The sequence below is a fragment of the Marmota monax genome, unplaced genomic scaffold, assembly GCF_021218885.2.
Source record: "Marmota monax isolate L192 unplaced genomic scaffold, Marmota_monax_Labrador192_F-V1.1 WCK01_AAM20220418_F8-fsc01628, whole genome shotgun sequence".
Taxonomy (NCBI): domain Eukaryota; kingdom Metazoa; phylum Chordata; class Mammalia; order Rodentia; family Sciuridae; genus Marmota; species Marmota monax.
In genome coordinates, this window is record NW_026694660.1 from 31,313 (window position 1) to 51,697 (window position 20,385).

The following is a 20,385-nucleotide window of genomic DNA, read 5'->3' on the forward strand; positions in this document are numbered from 1 at the left end:
TGTGCCCCCATAACTACTACCCACCTTTAGAACATTTTCTTTTTCTTAAATGGAAACACTGTACCCATTAATCACTAACTCCTCATTCCCCATTCTTCAGCCACTGAAAACCACCATTCTACATTCTGTTTCCACAAACACTAGATGTGTTAATTAACTAAAATCATACACTATTTGCCTTTTTGTGAGTGGTCTGTTTAACTTAGCTTAATAGCTTTATGATTAACCCATATTGTGGAATGTTACAGGACTTTCTTCCTTTTCGAAGCTGAATGACAGTCTTTGCTCATGTGCTGTATTTGTTCATCTATTACTTCATCCAGGGATGCTTGGATTGTTTTCTACCTTTTGATTATTGTGATTGATGCTGCTATGAAGTTGGGTATATAAATATCTCTTTGAGTTCCCACTGTTCATACTTTGGGGTAAATACATAGAAATGAAATTCCCAAAATTAAACATATAATGTTTAATTTTAGGAAAAACTTATTGCACCTTGTTCCATAGTGGTTATATCATTTCAAGTTCTTACTTGCAGTACACAGGGTCCAATTTCTCTATATTCTCACCAACTCATGATGTTTTCTGGGTGTATAAAATAGCTATCCTGATGAGGATGAGGTTTTATCTTATTGTGGTTTTGATTTGATGTTGAACTTATTCTCATGAGCTAATTGTTCACTTCTTTGTAGAAATGTCTTTTCAAAGTCTTTGCACATTTTTACATTTGTTGTTGGTTGTTTTGAAAGAAGTTGTATTGAAAACAAGGGTTTTAAATGCACAAAAGGAGGAAGACAGAAGTAGTGGGCCATGTTACTCTTGGGATTTCAGAAGATATTTATTAATACCACTATGAGTGAAATGATAATGGTCAAACCCAGCACTTATCAAACACTTTAATTTGTCATGTGTTAGGCTAAATGCCTGTATAAATTAGTTCTTAGTTCTTGCATAATATGAGTGACAGAACTTTAGAGATTAAAGGGTCCTTACAGAAAATGTAACAGCAAACGATTGTTGGAAGTTGAATAAAAGAAGCTGGTTCAGTGATCCCATAGAATGGGTGAGGGAACTGGCAGCCCAGCTTGGCCAAACCTAGCTTTCAGATTGCCTTTGCCTCTCACAGAGTCAAACCCCACAGCATGGTTTACATCACGAAATGAAAGACAATTGGACAGTTTATGTCTCTCAGTAGAAAACACATTACCTATGAAGTGGTCCTACCACATACATTGAACCCAAATCAGTAAGCAAATATTGGTTTAAAGGCAATTTATGTTAAAATATATCACAACAATGAAATGAAAATGTAGATCAATATATAAGACCAACAATCAATAAATGGAATTGCGTCAAATTAAAAAAACTTCTGCACAGCAAAAGAAACAATTAAGAACAAAAAGAGAGAAGAAAATCTTTCTAGCTATTCTTCAAATAGGAGTTTATTATGCAGAATATAGATAGAACTCAAAAAACACCAAACCCCAAAATCGAACAACCCAATCAATAGACAAAAATTAATTAAAAATTAATTTAAAAAATTAATTAAAAGACATTTTTTCAAATGAAGAAATGCAAATGGCCAAAAACTATATGAAAAAAAAATGTTCAATATCCTTAGCATTCATGGAAATGCAAATCAAAACTACAGTCCAATTAGAATGATAATCATCAAAAATATAAATAATAATACATGCTGTTGAGGTTGTGAGGAAAAAGGTATAGTCATATATTGTAGGCGGGACTGTGAATGAGTACATCCACTTTGGAAATCAGTATGGAGAATCCTCAAAAGGTTGGGAACAGACTCACTCTATGACCAAGCTGCTCTACTATTTGACTTTTATCCAAAATAATTAAGATCAGCATATTATAGAAATATATCCACACAAATGTTTATAGAAGCACAATTTACAAGCCAAGTTATGGAACCAGTCCAGGTACCTGTCAATAGATGAATGGATAAAGAAAATGTGATCTATCTATCTATCTATCTATCTATCCATCCATCCATCCATCTGTCTATTCACACACACACACATACATAAAAACAATTGAATTTTACTTAACCATAAATGAAAATGAATTATATCATTTGCTGGTAAATGGACAGAACTGGAGAACCTCTAGCTGAGGGAAATAAGCCAGACTCAGAAAGTCAAGGATCAAAAATTTTCTCTTACATGCAAAATCTAGAGAGAAATAAGCAACTAAAGAAGGGAGAATCTCATGAAAATAGAAGGGAGTACAGTGGAATAGAGGAAGGGAAATTAGGAAAGGGGAGTAACAACAGAATAAAATTGACCCAACTATGTCATGTGCACATATGAATGTATCAAAATGAATTTTACTTTTATGTATAATTATAATGCACCAATTAAAATAAATCAATTAAAAATGTAAACTACATGAAAGTCTACAGGACAATAATAAACTTACTTCAAATAAATGACAAGACATTTGAAAAAAAAATAAAGAGGAGTGAATATATTTTTTAAAACCACCTAAAAGGACATATTAAAGAAAAGACATGCACAGGAATGTTCACTTAGGTGATTAGACTTTGAAGAAGTCTAAAGAAGGGGGCAGAGGATGTAGCTCAGTGGTATAGCACTTGCCTAGTATGCAGGAGACCCCAGGTTTAACCTCCAGCACTGCACAAAAGAAAAAAAAGAGTAAAACAATAATAAAAAAGTAAACAAAAAAGAACTTTTAAAAAAGGAAGTGATTATCTTAAGTGTCAAGACAGTGGCCACTTCTAAAAAGTTAGAGGACAGAGCAAATGGGGGCTTCTTTTTAAGCTGGCAAGTTTTTATAATATACTGTCCTGGGTGCCAGATACAAGGATGTTTGCTTTATATTCATGTATTAAACTGTGCATTACTGTATTAGAATAGAAATCTAGATAATATCATGGGAAGGGACTGGCACATTCAGACAGAGAAGCAGGTGAAGGCTGTATTAGTCAGCTTGTGTTTTTATTGTAAACTACCTAAGTTAGGTTACTTATAAAGAGGTTTTCTTAGCTTACAGCTCTGGAGGCTGGAAGTCCAAACAACACTGGACAGGCCCTTGCAAGGGTCCACTCAGGTGTAACATACCATAGGGGAAGTATATGTGTATTTCCTGTGTGGTCTCTCTACCTCTCTGAAATTTGATTGTGGGGACTCCATCTTAAGGACCCTAAACTAATCTGATCACTTCCCAAAGGCCCTGCCTCTAAACACTATAGTAAGATAAAGTTTCCACCTTTTTAATATTATACGTAATAGTTTGGAGATCAAACTCCTGCATGAGTTGGGGGTGGAGGTGAGGGTTAGGGGACACACCACATTCAAACTTTATCAAAGGATCAAAGGAACAAGGAATCAAGGTATCTTCATGTTAAATAATTTCTAGAGCTTAGAGCTTTAGGGTGGGGAGTGTATAGAAATGAGCATGGATGATGTTACAAGGGCCTTTCAGGGTATGCTTTTATTCTAAGGGCAATAGGAGGTCACCAAATAGGGTGAAGCTGGAGACTGCCCAAGGTGACATGTTGCACTTTAGAAAGGTCACACTGGGTGGGGTACTGGAAGGATTGGAATGGAACCCAGTGGGAGAATTCTGCAGCAATTCAGGTGGAGTTGGTGATCATATCTTTGCTTAGTACTGTGGCAGAGGGGACAAGAAGAAGTAAGCAGACTTAAGAGATCTTAATGATTAATGTGAGGTGAAGGGGCGGTGGGGGGAAAGTCAAGCTTGTGAACAGATTTCTGATGGGGTTAGCTGGGGAGTCAGAGAATTTGTTGCGAATGGGAGCATTGGAGGGGAGCAGTTTTTGCATGGCTAGGTTCAATTTGAGGGGGAATCTGAGCTGCCTGTGGGTCCTCTATATCTGGAACCCTTAGGCAGGTGTGAAGGTGGGTCTAGAGCTCTGGCCTGGGGATGGAGATTTGAGAATCATTCAGTCAACACATTGTCTAACCCTGCTGGGAAAATCGTGAGTGAGGCAGGTGCTGAGGGCTGAGGTGTGGGAGGAGAGCGTGAGAGTCAAGAGGCACTTAGTTCTTAACTGCATTAGACTTATGAATTATGACTTTATATGATGAAATAGCCATATGCATTCAGTAGAAATATTACTTTGAATTTTGAATGTGAATCATTTCCCAGGATTACAGTATGTGGTAAAATCCTCTCATGATGCTGGACAATGGCAAAGAGCCGCAAGTCCCAGCCAACCCCATGATCACAAGAGGAATCAGCTGACACTCTACAGTGCGCTGTGTTGCTGAGCTAGGATGGTTTGGAGGTAGGTTTTATCAAAGCATTTTAATCTATTATATTTTCAATTTATGATAGACTTATCAAGATATAACCCCATCATAAGTCAGCATCTGTGTATGGAAGGGCACCTGGAGCTCAACAGGCCACAATATGCAGGGTGCTGACAAACATGGCTGTCTGAGGACTAGGGAAGTTAAAGATGGGGCTGTCTAATGTGCTGTCATCCCCATGGCCTTACTGTGTTGGAGGCAGTCACAGGGCGTGGTGGAACCTGACTGAAGCTCAGGAAAGGGGGTTCAACAGGAGTGTGGAGAAAGCTGAGTAGTGCTGGGGAGCAGAGGGCCATGCCATGGAAGGAATTTCCTGCCCTTTTCACCTTCCCTCAGATCCCTTGCTAGGCTGCAGAAGCACTGTCAGAGGAGAGAATATTTCAGGGAGAAAGTTTAGGGAGTAATTACCTAAATTTCTAGATCAAGCAGTTTGACTGGTATCTATCACACACACCTTTCATGCCATTGTTTTCAGTTTCCTTAGGACCTGGCTTGAGTTAACCTATTTGGTAACACCTACATGGCACAAGATGAAAAAATACAATGAGGTAAGTACAGCATTTCTTTTGAGCCATATTCTTACCTTCAAGCTCCAGTAGAGAGTCAGCAGCCTTAAGACCTGAGCAAGGGTCAGTAGGCACAGGAATTACATTCCAAGGGAAAGGGTGGTGTTCCCTGGCTATGGCAATCACAGAGGCTCAAATTACCTCTGTGCTGCAGCTGAATGACCTTCAGCAGGTAGAGGCACTTGGGGAGGCTCTCCTATTGGTGTGGTACATTACAGTCACTACTGAAAGAGTCTGGCTGTATAGGGAAAAAACTCTGTTGTCACCTGCCTGACAAAGAATCACCTTTGATTGTACAGTGCTCACTTAACTGTGGCCTTGACTACTCTGCAAATTTCAGCTTTCTTGAGCTGAAAACTCCAGGCTGTCTGGAGGAATGTCTGGCAGCAGCACACCCCTCCTTTTTTTCTATGACCTCCCAGTGACGGCACCTGTGGGCGCCCACAGTTCTGCAGCAGAAGCCAGCACTTCATGGCTCTGGCTCCTCCCTCCAGGATTCTCAGAGAGGCAGAGAATCCACAATGGGCAGGGCCTGGAGTGTAGCCAGGCTATGCTTCAGAGAAAACAGGCACATGGCTTCCAGGTCCTCTCCTTTCTGGTCAGGGTCTGTGTGTGCCTGAGCACCCAGCCCTTGTTAATCATTTAAACCAGCAGCCCAAAGTTGATTTATCTGACTCTCTCCTCCCGCTTCAGTGCTGATGCTGCCATGATGTACCGAATCAACAGATTACCAGCCACCTGGTTTTATCATCATTTCCTAACCTGAATCCCCTTCTTTTCCCTTTAGCTAAAGATAAAGGGGGCTTAAAACCTGTGTGAAGAGTGGGTTTACAGGGTGCTAGTCCATTATCTTCAGTTTTGCTAGCTTACCAAGTAAATCTTTTTCCTTGCCCCAACAATTTGTCCTCAATTCATTTGACCCTTTTATAAGTGGTGAGTAAATAGACTTGGGTTCATTAATGGGGGGAAATGAAAGAGCTCCAAATAAGTTCCTGCTCCTTTGGTGATTTCTTTAGCCCAAGGTTCACTTTCTGAATCTATGAAATGTAGGAAATGGGGCTAGGATTGTGGCTGGGCAATGGAGCGCTCGCCTAGCACGGGCGGGACCTGGGTAAGATCCTAAGCACCACATAAAAAATAAAGGCATTGTGTTGTGTCCATCTACACCTAAAAAAATGAAGGAAATGGTGATTGTCTCCAATTGTTGCTTTAAGCTTAAAAACAATAATGAAAACATCTTTCCTAGCCCATACTGCTTACAAATGTTGGTTCTCCTTTTCTTTCTCCTTGAACAGTATTCATCAACACCTATATGCAGAAAAGATACAGCAAAAATCTAGAGTTTAGATATACATTTATTTAACCTTGCCTTATCTTTTAAAAGGCATGCAGTTATGAAGACAGATTATATTTTTGGTGACGTAGGCTACCTGGAAAATCAAACTGGCCATGCATTAAATACTCACTGACTGCTACTCTTCTGTCAACTCCCAACCTTGTTCTGACCTAGTGATTTCTTTCTGGAATTTAAGTGTAACTGAGAGAAGGATTTAGGATTAAAAGAAAGATACACCAAGTCTCAAAGGTACACCGATTCTCACATCTGTGAGCCATTGAAATGCTGAGTGCACTCAGGAATAGTTGTAATTCTTGAACAACATGCCCTTGGCCCTCATCCTTGTAAAATGAGGGAAATTGTCAAGCACAAGAAAAACTTATGCAAAATTATGTGCTTGTTCCCTGGCTCCACCTCTAGTCCAGCCCCTAGCATAGGCCTCCTATAAATATTAATAACCCACTCCAATAGATTGCTTATTTCCCTCTGGATATAGCCTGCAGTCTCTCTTGGATGTGTATTCTTTGCTTTACCTCAAAGACATCTCTCTTGAGATTGCCTCCATTCTCCCTTGAATGTGTATCTATTTTCCTAAATAAACCTCTGTCTATAACTTTATTTGGCATGTGCTGAAATTCTTTTCCATTATGTATGCCACTGGTGCTGAGTCAGGTTCCCCCTTCCCTCTAGAAATCCTTGGACTCTTCCAGAGAATCTATTCTCCTCTGATGTAACTGTGCACCTAGCTGCCTGTCCTGCCAAAGTCTGACATCTTTGACCCTGTACTGACATCAGACATCTCTTTTCCTCTCCTTTTCCAAAGGGGATTTTCTGTGTTTAATTGCAATCTATTTTTTCTTCTACTCTCTTCCCAATTCCCTTATTCCAGTGCTGTCAACACTCAACCTCATTTGATTGACTCAAAAGTTCTTAGGGCTAACTCATGATCTTTCTCTGCAGTTCAAATACCTCGTGTCCAATTGTGTAGATGTCTGCAATTCCAGAGCCACTTGAATGCATGCCACCCCTGTCTTACCTCATTCCCTTGCCCCATTTCCTTTCAGGTCCTGGGGCTGCCATCTTTCACACCTGAAGCATTACCTTGGGTTCCTTGACCTATCTAACAATATCTTTTATCATCACATGTTTATTGAGGACAACTGTAAATAAGAAATAAACCATAAAAAGAACTCAAAATGCTTAACACCAATAAAACCCCACAAATAACCCAATCACTAAATAGACTAAGGAACGGAACACACACTACACAGAAGAAGAAATATAATCGATCAACAAATATATGAAAAAATATTCAACATCTCTAGCAATTACTGAAATGCAAACCAAAACTACATTGAGATTTCATCTCTCTCCAGTGAGAATGGCAATATCAAGGTTATAAGCATCAGTAAAGTTGATGAGGATGTGGGGGAAAAGGTAAACTCATACATTGCTGGTGGGGCTGCAAATTGGTGTAATTTGGGAAAGCAGTATGGAGATTCCTCAGAAAACTTTGAATGGAACCATCATTTGACCCAGCTACCCCACTCCTTGGTTTATACCCAAAGGACTTAAGATCAGAATACTACAGTGATGCAGCCACATCCATGTTTATAGCAGCTCAATTTCCAACAGCTAAACTATTGAACCAACCTAGATGGCCTTCAACAGGTGAATGAATAAAGAAACTGTGGTGTATATACAGAATAGAATATTCCTCTGTCTTAAAGAACAACAAAATTATGGCATTTGCAGATAAATGGATGGAGCTGGAGAATATTATTGTAAGCAAAATAAGCCAATCCCAAAGAACCAAAAGCCAAATATTTTCTCTGATATGTGGATGTTAATTCACAATAAGGGAGGAGGCTCTAGGGGAAAATAGAGCTACTTTGGATTAGACAGATAGAAATGAAAGGAGGGAGGGGGTATGGGTGTAGAAAAGAAAGTAGAATGAATTGCACATTATTACCCTATGTGCATATATGATTACATGACCAGTGCAAATGTGTATCATGTGCAACCAGGAAAATGAGAAGTTAAAACTCCATTTATGTATCATGTGTCAAAATGCATTCTACTGTAATGTATTACTAATTAAAACAAAATTTAAAAATAAAATAAACCCATAGTTTTTAAAATCCCAGAATTTATAGTTTTAAGTAGAGCTCTGGTTGCTCCCTCTGCATTCATATCAGTGAACTGGGATATTGCAAAACCTTCTATCAGCTCTCCTTTTCCCCAGTCTCTTTCCTCTGATTTTTACTGTGTTCATCGTATAAATTAGCTCAGTCCAGAGCAGTTACTTCTCATCCTGTATGGCCCAAAGTCTGGTGCTTCCACCTTAATTCAAGGTCTTCTTTAAGATGACACCATCCGTGGCTGAACTTAGTGTTCCCTGGAGTCATCCTGCAATTTCCTACCTCTTCGCTTCAGTCCTGTTATTCTCCCTATCCAAAATATTCTTAATCAGATTTTATAGAGTCGAATGTATCAGCTTTGAAATCAAATTTTACTTGAAGCCTTTCTCAGATTCTATCTGAAAGTAAACTGTGCTACGAACTAGCTCTTATTTCTTTAAGAAATCACAGTTTTATTGAGGTCTAATTCACATCACCCATTTAAAATAGTTTTAGTTGTAAAACTAAAACTAGTGTAACCATCACTGCAATCAATTTTAGAGCATTTTTGTGCGCACTCGCACACACACACACATACTCACACAAAGTAAGGAGGAGGAGGAGGAGGAAGATAAGGAGGAGAATAAGAAAGGGGAGGAGGAGGAGGAGGAACAGGAGGAGGTGGCACAAACCCTGCACCATTTAATGGTTACCCTTCATTGCCCCTATTCGTCAACCTTAGGTAGCCACTAATTTATTTTGTATGTCAATTGACTCGTTTACTGTGAATATTTTATGCATACAAATATAAGTGGAATCATACAGTATGTAGCCTACATATGCTATTACTTGAATGTGTCCCCCAAAGTTTATGTGTTTGAAATGTAATCCCCAGTGCAACAGTTTTGAGAGGTGCGATCTTTAAGTGATTAAGTCTCAATAAGTTGTTATCACAACACTATTGTGTATTGTGAAAGTAAAGTTCATCCCCTCTTGCTCTCACATCATGTGATGCCTTCTGCCATGTTATCCCACCACAGGAAAGTCCTCTCTAGTTGTGAGCCCTCGAACTTGGATTTCCATACCTCCAGAGCCATAAAAATATATCTCTATTCTTTACAAATTGCTAGTCTCAGGTATTCTATAATACTAGCACAAAATAGAATAAGATAGCATGTGTAATTTGCCTTTCTTTAATAGCAGTTCCCTCTTTTATTTTAAAGAGAAAATCAACTAACTGCCCAATGCCCCCAGTTTTTCTTAGCTATGCTATTAAAACTTAGGTGGGACTAGATTTAGGGCTCTCTCTCTCTCTCTCTCTCTCTCTCTCTCTCTCTCTCTCTCTCTCTCTCTCTCCCCTCCCTCCCTCCCTCCCTCCCTTCCTCCCTCCCTTTCTCTGTTCCCTGACTATCAAGAAACGAGCAGTTTCTTCCACCATACACTCCTGATAAAACGTATTGGCTCACTCCAACCCAATAGATTATGGATTGAAAGCTCTGAAACTGAGGCAATATAGCCTTTTCTCTTTTAAAGTTGATTTATCTCAATTATTTTGTTATAATAATGGGGAAAAAAAAGACTTTCACACTGGGTCCTGTACCTTGAAGCTAGACCTTCAGTCTGTATTTCTGGAGGCAAAAGCACCCGGTACTTTCATATATCACATATATCTTTGAAGCTCTGCAAAAGCCTGAAGGAACTCCAGGCCACATCCTTAAAACATTTATAATTCATCTTTTCCTCTAGGAAAATTATTCTGTTATCCTTGAGGTCTCATATTTTAACTTTTAAGGATAATTTAATTGTTTGGGGTATGGAGTGGTATCATTTGTGTGTGTGTCTATGGTTTCGAGCTTTGAACCCAGGGTCTCATGCATGTAGCCTACGTCTACCACAGAGCTACAATCCCAGCTCATTATCACTTTAAAGGAAAACAATTTTTTTGTTAAAAAAGGTCATCTGAAATTTATTCAGATTTATCTTTTATGTGACTCACAATCCCACCCACCCACATTTCACAATTAATAGCATATTTTATATTCAATATTTAAGTACATTTTATCTATAGGACTAACTCAAAGAAAAGCTGCAAATACATTCTTCGTCTGACTGTCTCTCTGATTACTTACAGTTGGTGTTTAACAGCAAGCAGTGAATCACTAGGTGAGGAAGTTGGGGTCCAGACCCTGGTTTTTCCGAGAGGGCCCTAAGGAGGGCCCTCCTTCAGGGTAATTGAGTGCCCTGACCCAAGATTAACTGGCAGCATGGGAAATCAATCACCATTTTCCCAATCACCAAGAGTGTGACCGCATCTTGGCAAAGCATGGCTCGTACATTGCTATAGCTTTCTTCCTCAAGAACTGATGTGTTTCGTATGGCCCTATCAGGACTCTGATTAATGAGTTTACTTTTGCCTACACCTAGGTGCAGAGTCAGGGTTAGATTTCTGTCCTGAATTCATTTTCCAAAGTGGGAGGAACTGATTGCATGAGGGCAATGGAAATCAGGCGAGAGTGAGAGGACAGTGTACTCTCTGCACTTCCTGCCAGAGAGTTTATGGGGCCCACTGGGTATGGCTATTAGTTTAGACATTTGTTCCTAGAACCATGTTTCAGTTATGGAAAGCCAGAAGGTAGTGAAAGCAGGTAAGGAAAGGCCAGGGATTCCATAAAAAAGATGAAGATGATCCCAAAAGACTCTCAAAATAAAAGAGAAAAAAAACACAGCATATTGACTATTATCGTTCATTCATTCAGCATTAGTTGATCATCAGGACCATGGTAGGCACTGAAAACACAAAGAAATAAGAATTTTATAAGATCTTTGTATGACTTCTGGAATCTTGGAACCTATAAAATTGTTACTGCTCTCTAAAAATCTTATCACAAAGTGGCCTGTGACCTGTTCAGTCTCAGGGACAGGTAGAAATTCTAAAGTGAAAGGCCGTGTGGAGTCCTGACCAGAGAGAGAATCAGGAGGTATAAGCAGAGGTGACTGCTCTGTAGAAGAGAAAGAGGTAGACAGAGTTGTGAGGGTCCTGTGAGAAGAAGGAATAAGGTACAGGGGCAAGTGTGTGCTTTCTGTTTCTACTTTTTCAAATCTACTTTTCTACTTTTTCTAAGTGGAAATCATAGTTTTCGTTCTAAAAATCTTCAAAGTCTTTGCCCTGTACATAGAAGGGATTTTAGTTCATTTTATGTTTCTATAACAAAATATCCAATACTGGCAATGGATAAATAATAAAATTTTATTCAGCTCACATTTCTGAAGTCTGGAAAGCTCAGGAGCAAGGTGCCAGCATCTGGTGAGGGTCTTCTTGCTGCATTGTAACATGGCAGGGGCATTACATGGTGAGACCCAGCAAGCCTGCAGGATCAGGTCTCTCCCTTTTATAAAGACATTAATGCCATAAGGGGGCACCTCCTTCATAATCTTATCTATTCTCATTCACCTCCCAAAGGCCTCACCTCCAAATCCATTAGCAAATGAATGTTGGGGTTAAATTTCCAGCACAAGAACTTAATGGGGATAAATTCAAACCTTAACAGTAGAGATCAGAATACATTCATTTACGGGACCAAGTAGTAAATACTTTGATTTTCTGATCAGAGGGTGTCAGGTTGCACCTATATAACTCAGTCATTGCAGTGTAAAAACAGCTGTAAGACAATACTACATGGATGAGTGGGCTGTGCTCCAGTAAAAGTTTATTTACAAAAACAAGTGGCAAGCTGCACTCTGGTACATAGAATAAAGAGTAAATTCTTGAACTTTAAACCACTTTTAGTAAACCTGTCTCTACTTTCATCTCTGATTGCCCCCTCCTTCATATTGTCCTGCCCCCTCCTTCATATTTAAGGCTTTAATGTTGCTTTTTTGTTTTCTTTTGTAAATGTTTCATTTAGGTCTAATTTACATACCATGGAATTTATCCATTTAAAATGAACAGTTAATGTGTTGAGAGAAGAAATCCCATGCTTATTAGATACCTCCCCTAGCCCTTCCATCAGCCACATAGCTCTTGCCACAACTAATCTATTTTATGACTGTGTAGATTCACCTATTCTGGATATTTCATATAAATAAAATCACATAATAAGTGGCCTTTTGTGACTAGATTCTTTCATAATAATTTTGGAATTTCAATTTCACTGTCTTTTCAAGATTCATCCAGACTGCAGCCTATATCAGGAATTTATTTCTTTTTATGACTGAATAATAATCAATTGCATAAATATTTCATATTTTGTTAACACATTCACCACTTGATGGAAATTGTTTCCTCTTTATGGTAATGTGAGTAATGCTGCTATATGCATATTTGTGTATGAAGTTTTGTGTGAACATATCCTTTTGGTTGCTTTAAAAAAATTTTTTTGACTCTATACCCAGGAGTGGAATTTCTGGATCATATGGAGCATTAGTCTGTTTTCTATTAATACAACAAAATACCAAGGCTGGATACTTTATAAAGAAATAATGTTCCTGCGTTGTGACCATAGGGCCCAAAGATCATGGAATCAGTCCTCAGGTTGCATGACAACAGAGCAGAGAAATGGACAGGGAACTCTGTGAGTACAGAAGGAGCCAAGCATGTGGGGTAGCCTCACTTTATAACATATATCTTTTGAAAGCTAACTCATTCTGAGAGACCAGCATTAGTTTATTCCAATGACCTAATTAGTTTCCACTAGGGTTTACCACTTAAATGTTCCAACAAATTGTAGAAACCAAGATTCTTGCACATGAACCTTTTGGGTACAAACCATAGCAAATATTTGTTGTTTAACTTTTGGAAGGAGTTTCTTTATGCTATTTGCCCAGTTTAGCTGCATCATCTAACACTACATCCTGACTAACACTTTTAATTACCTCTTTTTTACTAGTGAGTATGAAGTAATATCTTTTTTTGTGTGTGTGTGATGCTGGAAACCCAACCCAGGGCCCTGTACATGCAAGGCGTGCACTCTACTAACTGAGCTATATCCCCAGCCCAATGAAGTGATATCTTATTGTAGTTTGAATCACGTTTTTTTAATGTGATACTCAAGACAATGAGAATTGTTTTCAAATACTGATGGTCATTTTTATAAATTTGGAGAAATGTCTATTCAAGTCTTTTGCTCACTTTTTTAAAGACTGTTATTCTTAACAGTTATATAATTGCATCTATGTATAATCCAGATTATTTTACATGGAAATATATTTCTCTCAGAGGCAAGCAAACCTGTGCCATATAGTATATAAATAAAAAGGGTAATACTACACACTCAAATAAGTATTTTAATTTTTTTTATTTGTTCTTTTTAGATATACTTGAGAGTAGAGTGTAATTTAATATATTATACATATATGGAATATAACTTAATACACAACCTGGATATAACTTCCCATTCTTAAGATTGTACATGATGTATAATTTTACTGGTTGTGTATTCATATATGAATATAGGACACATGTCTGAATAAGATAAGTAAATATTTAAAATATTAAAATAAATAAAATATTTTTTTTTTAATTCAAGATTCTGTTAAGAGAGGTTAACACTACAAGCTAAATACACAATTCTGAGTGATTCATATAGTCAGATACTGTTTCTTCTTTCAAAACATTAAGAAATTAACTAAGCCTCAGAAGATATAACTGCCCTCAAGATTTTGATCAAAGTGTTTTTTTTACATTAAAATTCATCATGTGCACAATTAAAATATGTCAAAAAGTGCATCTGCAACTCTAGCTGATGTTCATGCTTAGTATGGGTTTATTTGACTAAATTAGATCATTTTAGGGAAAAAGAAGCCAAAACAAAGCATTTACTTTGAAATATATACTAAATAATATATTTATTAAATATATATAATAATAAATATATACTATTATTTCTAATAAAATAATATATATTTTATTAGAAATAATAATTTAAGGTGATAAAGGATTATTTATCATGTGAAAAATAAAGAAAAACATTAGAATGAGCAAACATTTTAAAACAACAAATATGGCAAAAGACACTTGCATTCATTTTTATTATAATTATCAATGATTTTTATTATTTCTACTATATTTCATCAGCTTCTGAAACACCTCCTGAATCACTCCAGTTCACGGCAATATGACCAGACAGGATGGGGCAATGTCATCATTGAGCTTCTTGTTTATGCTGCTCTTCTATTTTTGTAGCTGAATGCCTTTTTAAATTGCTTCTGGAAGTGCACTCTTGGCATCACTGATTATAGATAGGGTTGGTCGATAACATTTTGGCTTATTAGCAGGCATAACTTATTTTGGAAGTGATGGAGGTATTAATGGAAACTGGGGACTTGAGGTGGTAGTAGGTGGAATTAGATGGAAGTAGGTGGAATTGGAGTTGGAATTGCCCACAGGTAGCATGATGTCTAAAAGCCTCAGATTTTGTAGAGTTTGGGGTTCTAAGTAATTTTCATTTGCCATCGCTAGCAAAGAGATGATGTCATTAAATTAGGAAACTTGTGATAATAAATATTTCATAGAATTAACTTTTTCAAGTTATTATTGACTTCTTTGTGAGGTTATGTGGTATGTGTGTGTGTGTGTGGTGGGTTGGTGTTGGCAGAAGTTTAGAAAATTGCTAAGATCACATGTGCCCTGCTGTCATGGAACTTGCATTTGTGTGGGTTTATGTTTATATTGCATATGTGTATTGAAGCAAATAGTTATTAGAATTCCTTGACTGTAAGAAACAGGAAATGATCATGGTTAAATAAGGAACAAAAATACTTAATAGGAAGGATACGGTATAGTTCTCAAAATGGAGAAAAGAACCAGGACAGAAAATGAGGAATTTAGGAAACTGTATCTAATGGGACAATCTCTCTTCAAATCACTTCTGTCAAATTGAGTGAGCACCAAATACGTTTTGTCTCTGCTCATAATTGAAATTCTAGAGCAGAGAATCTGGCTGGACTGCTTTGGGTCATGTGTTCACACTTTGGCCAGGAAAGGTGGGATTGTAAATTGATAATACCATGAAATTGTGTACATTTAGGGAGGGGTGTTTCCTCAAAGCAAAATCAAGGTGGTGATAACCAAAGGGGAACTGGTTTTGGAAAGGTAAACACGGTATATATGAACCAGAAAGGAACAAGATAAATGCATAAAGAGCGATAACAGAAGGAGGAATATATAAGCACTATGAAGGAAGCTTTTTAAAATTCTGAGGAAAGACGTGCATGTGCACATGTGTGTGTACACACACACACACACACACACATACACACACAGTGATTCATCTTGAAAACTTGCACAAAGGAAATGACATTGTTTTCCTTCTAAGAAGACATATTTTATTTATTTTTTCAAGTTGGTAAGCACTTCAGCATTTTATTAGTTAAGATAATCTTGGGGTTAGGACTCATTTTTTAATTTATTTTTCTCTTTTCCCATATTTTTATGGCTATATTAAAATTCTACCTAATAATGGGATTTGTATGACATGGTTATACATGTATGCAATGTAACAATTTGATTTGGTCAGTGTCATTTTTCAGTACTTCCCCTTTCACTCCTTTCAAAACTCCCTATGGACCATTCCTGTACTCTACAGGTCTCCCTTCTATTTTCATGACATTTGCCCTGTTATGAGTTAGATATGAGGTGTGCCCCCAAAGCTCCTATATTCATGCAGGAATATTCAGAAGTAAAAGAATTGGATTGCAGGAGTAGTAACTTGACCAGTTCACCCAAGTTTGAATGGACAGGGTGGCAACTGTAGGCAGGTGGGACCTGGCTGGAGAAGGTGGGTCAGTAGGGATGTGCCCTAGAAATATAGTTTTATCTTCCCTGTGACCCTTTTCCCCTTTCCTATCTCTCATTCCTAGCTGCCATGAATGTAGCAGTGGTCTCCATGAAATTCTCCTGCCATAATGTTCTGCCTCACTTTGGGCCCAGAGCAATGGACTCAGCTGAACATGGATTAAATCTATGGAACTGTGAACAAAAGTAAACTTTCCCGCTTTTAAGGTCTTTTTGACAGAAAAATGCAAAATTTGTTAACATGAAAATTGGTACTAAGAAGCAGTGGCTAACCTGACTATATGATCCAGAATCCTTTGGAGCTTGTTTGGGGGAGAATTTTCAAAAATCTGGAGCTGCAAGCTAGAAAAGTTTTAGAATGCTGTAAATGGAGCTTACTGGGAAATTCGGGTGGGAGCTCTGAATGCAGAGATAAAAAACTGCTCATGAGGTTTCAGAGGGAAATAAGGATTCCCTTGGACATTTGACTAGAGTCCATTCATGTTACATTGTGTCAAAGAAGTTGTCACATCCTGCCCATGTTCTGAGACTTCAGGTGAGACTCTATATAAAGACAATAGACATCTTCTTGAGGAAATTTCAAGGCAGCAAAGAATTCAATCAGTGGTGTGGATATTGTCCCCAGCTTTTAGCCAGGTTTACTGTGAAAATTTGGGGCCAGAAATCATATCTGAAGAATTTTAGAAACTTCAGTTTGACTAGACAAGTGCATATAAATCTGTGCTCAAGAAAAATGTGATTTTAAAGGAGATTATGACCACTACAGAGATGTTAAGCACTTTGTACAGACACAATAGGAAAGATGGCTGAGGGCATCTCAGGAATTTGCAAGACAGCACACATTGCCTACTGGATAATGTGGAGGAAAAAAACCCTTTGAGAAAAGATCTTGGTGGCACCCTGCTTCCACCAGGGGGCCTAGGAAATTGTTTCACACGGCTCAGCCATGCAGGGCCTAAGATACTGCTGTCATGATTACAGGGGCCCCTGGTACTTCCCCAACTGGTAGCAGACATTAACATCATCTACAGGGTGTCTCTTCTGCTGAAATACAGAATGCTCAAGGTCAGGGCCATGGAAGCTTCCACCAAGATTTCAATGGAATGACTGGGAGGCCAGGCAAAGTGTAGCAGGATCAAAATCCCTATTGGTTGACCATGAAGGGGTGATGCATGAAGTTGTGATCATAACAACAAAGCTGAAATGAAGATCCCAGGAATTAAGAGATGCCTGTAATATGAACTTACCACTGAAAAGATCTTCTGACTGTGCAGAGACTCAGACTATTGAGAACATGTGTGCACTGCAACTAGGAAGACTAAAGAGGCAGGGCTGTCCAAATCTTTTGGAAATCACATCTTACCACCAAGTTTCCCAGATGCCAGAGGTGGAGATATAAGGCTTATTTGTTTGGTTGAGTTTTGGTCGTGTTTTCGTTGTCCCATCACTTTTGTCTCTGTCTGTATTTGTCCATTTTGGAATGGAAGATTTACTCTTTGCTTCTGTACATTGGATATATTTAACCTTTTTACTATTTATTTATTTATCTTTTTAAGGTTATGTAATTTTTAAATTTGTTCTAATTAGTTATACATGACAGTAGAATGTATTTTGGACACATCATATATAAATGGAGTGTAACTTCCTCATGGTTCATGTTGTAGAATCACACTGATTGTATAATCATATATGCACATTCCTACGCCCATACCCTCACCCCTCTTTACTCCCGTCTGCCTAATCAAAAGTACCTAGTCCCCACTTATCGTGAACTAACAATAAATTTGTTTTTGATCTTTACAATGACTCACAGTCAAGAGTTTTCCTTGAGTCTCAGAGAAGACTTTGGACATGGACTTTTGGAACAATGGTAAATTGTTAAGACTATGAGACTCTTGGAGAGTGAATAAACTCATTTTTGTGTGTGTGTTTTGAGAGAGATGTGAGCTTTTGGGGACCAGGGATACAATGTTATGATTTGGACATGAGTTGTCCCTCAAAAGCTCCTGTGCTAATGCAAGAATATTCAAGATAAAATGATTGTATTATGAGAGCTGTAACCTAATTGGTTCATCCTAGTCTGAATGGACTGACTTGGTCGTAACTATAGGCAGGTGTATCATGGTTGGTGGATCACTAGGGCATGCCCTGAAAGGGTTCGTTTTTCCTGTGACCCTTTCAGCTTTTCCTCTCTTTGCCTTCTGAATGCAATGAAGGTAGCTGTGGTCTTCCACCACACCTTTTCTCCATGATATCTACCTCATTTGGGGCCCAAAGCAATTTAGACGTGGAATAAACCTATAAAACTTGAGCCAAAATAACTTTCTCTCCTCTACGTTGTTCTTTTCAGTTATTTTGGTCACAATTAGAAAACATTGACTAACAATTCCCTCACTACTTTTTCCCCTTTTTTGCATTTTTTCTAACTTTCATATATAAGAGAAAACATAAAACTTGACATTCTGATTTAGGATAAATTTACTTAATATATGATCTCAAGTTTCATCCATTTATCTGCAACTTGCATGATTTCATTCAGAGAATGTATCTTCTAAGATAGCATATAGATTGTCAGAAAGGATCAAGACAAAGGAATAAAGTTAAGGGGATGGGAAGGTGGAGATCTATTTGGTTAATGGAGACCATTCTTGTTTGATTTCAATGTAGAGCAGCACTTTCCCAAGTATGCTTTTGAAATACTGGTGATAATTGAAACCCTATCAGGAGTCCCACAAGGTCAAAGTAATGTTCATAATAATAAGTTGGCATTTTTCTTTTCACAGTCATTCTCTCAGGAATGTGCCCTGGGTTCTTCAGAGCTATATTATATGTGATGATGCCATTATTTTGATGATCAATGAAATGATGGAATAAGTAGTATGTGTTCCTGTGTTTTTAAAAAAAAAAAGGTCTCATGGAATTTCTAACGGAAAATATATTGATGAACAAAATTTATTTGGACTCCTAAATAATATAATGTCCATAATACTGTGGTAACTTTTCTAATCCTGTTTCAAGGAGCATATGAGTAATCTGATAGCCAATAGGTAACTTTCAAAGTGTTTTGTGTAGCAAAATGGCATATTTGGAGCTTCCTTTAAAGGATAGTATGCTGGAAGACCACCAAATGGGCTGGAGAAACCATTGTGGAGAATGGGAGGGAAATTACAAGGCTGCTATAGGAGCCCAGGCGAGGGATACATGCTACTGAAGCAGGAATGATAATGGGAAAGAGAAAAACAGCAGGCAAAACATTATGGACAGGTGGCCATTACTGGATGTGATGAACATGGGGCTTGCTAGAGAGTGAGATGTTAAGAATGCACAACTTTGATTCTCGCTCCTTATGATGGTCTATTTTTTATATCAACTTGACTGGGTCATGGCATCCCCAAATATTTGGTCAAACATTATTTTATATATTTCCATTAGGACATTTTTGGATGTGATTAACATTTAGACTGAGTAAAATGGTTTGTATTGGACCTTATCTAATTAGTTAATGGCCTAAATACAACAAAAGGCTAAACCTTATCTGATTAGAAGAGTATTCTTCTATTTCACTCCCCTCCCACCACCATTTTTTTTTTCTTTTTACAGAGCTGGGCATCAACAGTAGATCTTGTGCATGCTAAGCAAGTTCTCTGCCACTGAACTGCACTACAGCACTCCCTGATGGCCTTGGAAATGGGACTCTTGCAGGCAGTCTTGTGGTCTTTGGACATACTGAGTTGTTAGCTCTGTATATTTTGGACTTGCGGCTTTCATGATTGTGTGAGTTGCTTGGTTATAATATATATTACATTCACATATGTATGTTTGTACCACGAGTTCTATTTCTCTAGAGAGTAGTTCTTGAAGAACAAATCTTGAGTGAATTTTCTGAATTGCTTCTATGTTTTTGAAAACTGACTCTCTAATATATTGACTTAAAAACATTAATGATTCTCTTTTCAGTAGTAAAGAGAGCATGATAATCCATGACATGATCTGAATAAAGAGGTATAAAAAAATCCCCTTTCTAAATTCCTAATCAAGCACAAAAAGCAAGAATCTGGGTGATTACATATATGGTACTTGCAAATATTCTGTTCTAAATTAATGCATATAAAAACATTGCTTCTAATGTTGCTGAACAAAGTGGGGAGAGAAAAAGTTGGGCCCAGGGCTGAGGGCCACACAAATCTATCTGAAAGCTTTTCTGTCCTGAGAGAGATTTTTATCTCCCATAGCTGCAGAGTTTATTTTCATTAAA

General features: G+C 37.9%; 1 long non-coding RNA gene and 1 pseudogene across 1 annotated transcript; one reads left to right on the forward strand and one right to left on the reverse strand.

The window, feature by feature from the left end:
• The window catches only part of LOC124078502 (sulfotransferase 1C2-like), a 17,318-nt pseudogene extending 12,308 nt beyond the window's left edge, over window positions 1-5,010 (reverse strand).
• On the forward strand, window positions 3,760-19,942 carry LOC124078503 (uncharacterized). Its single transcript, XR_006846933.2, has 4 exons — window positions 3,760-3,902; window positions 4,153-4,291; window positions 4,792-4,864; window positions 19,731-19,942. It is a non-coding gene; the product is annotated as an uncharacterized LOC124078503 (long non-coding RNA).
• Window positions 19,943-20,385: the final 443 nt, after the last annotated feature.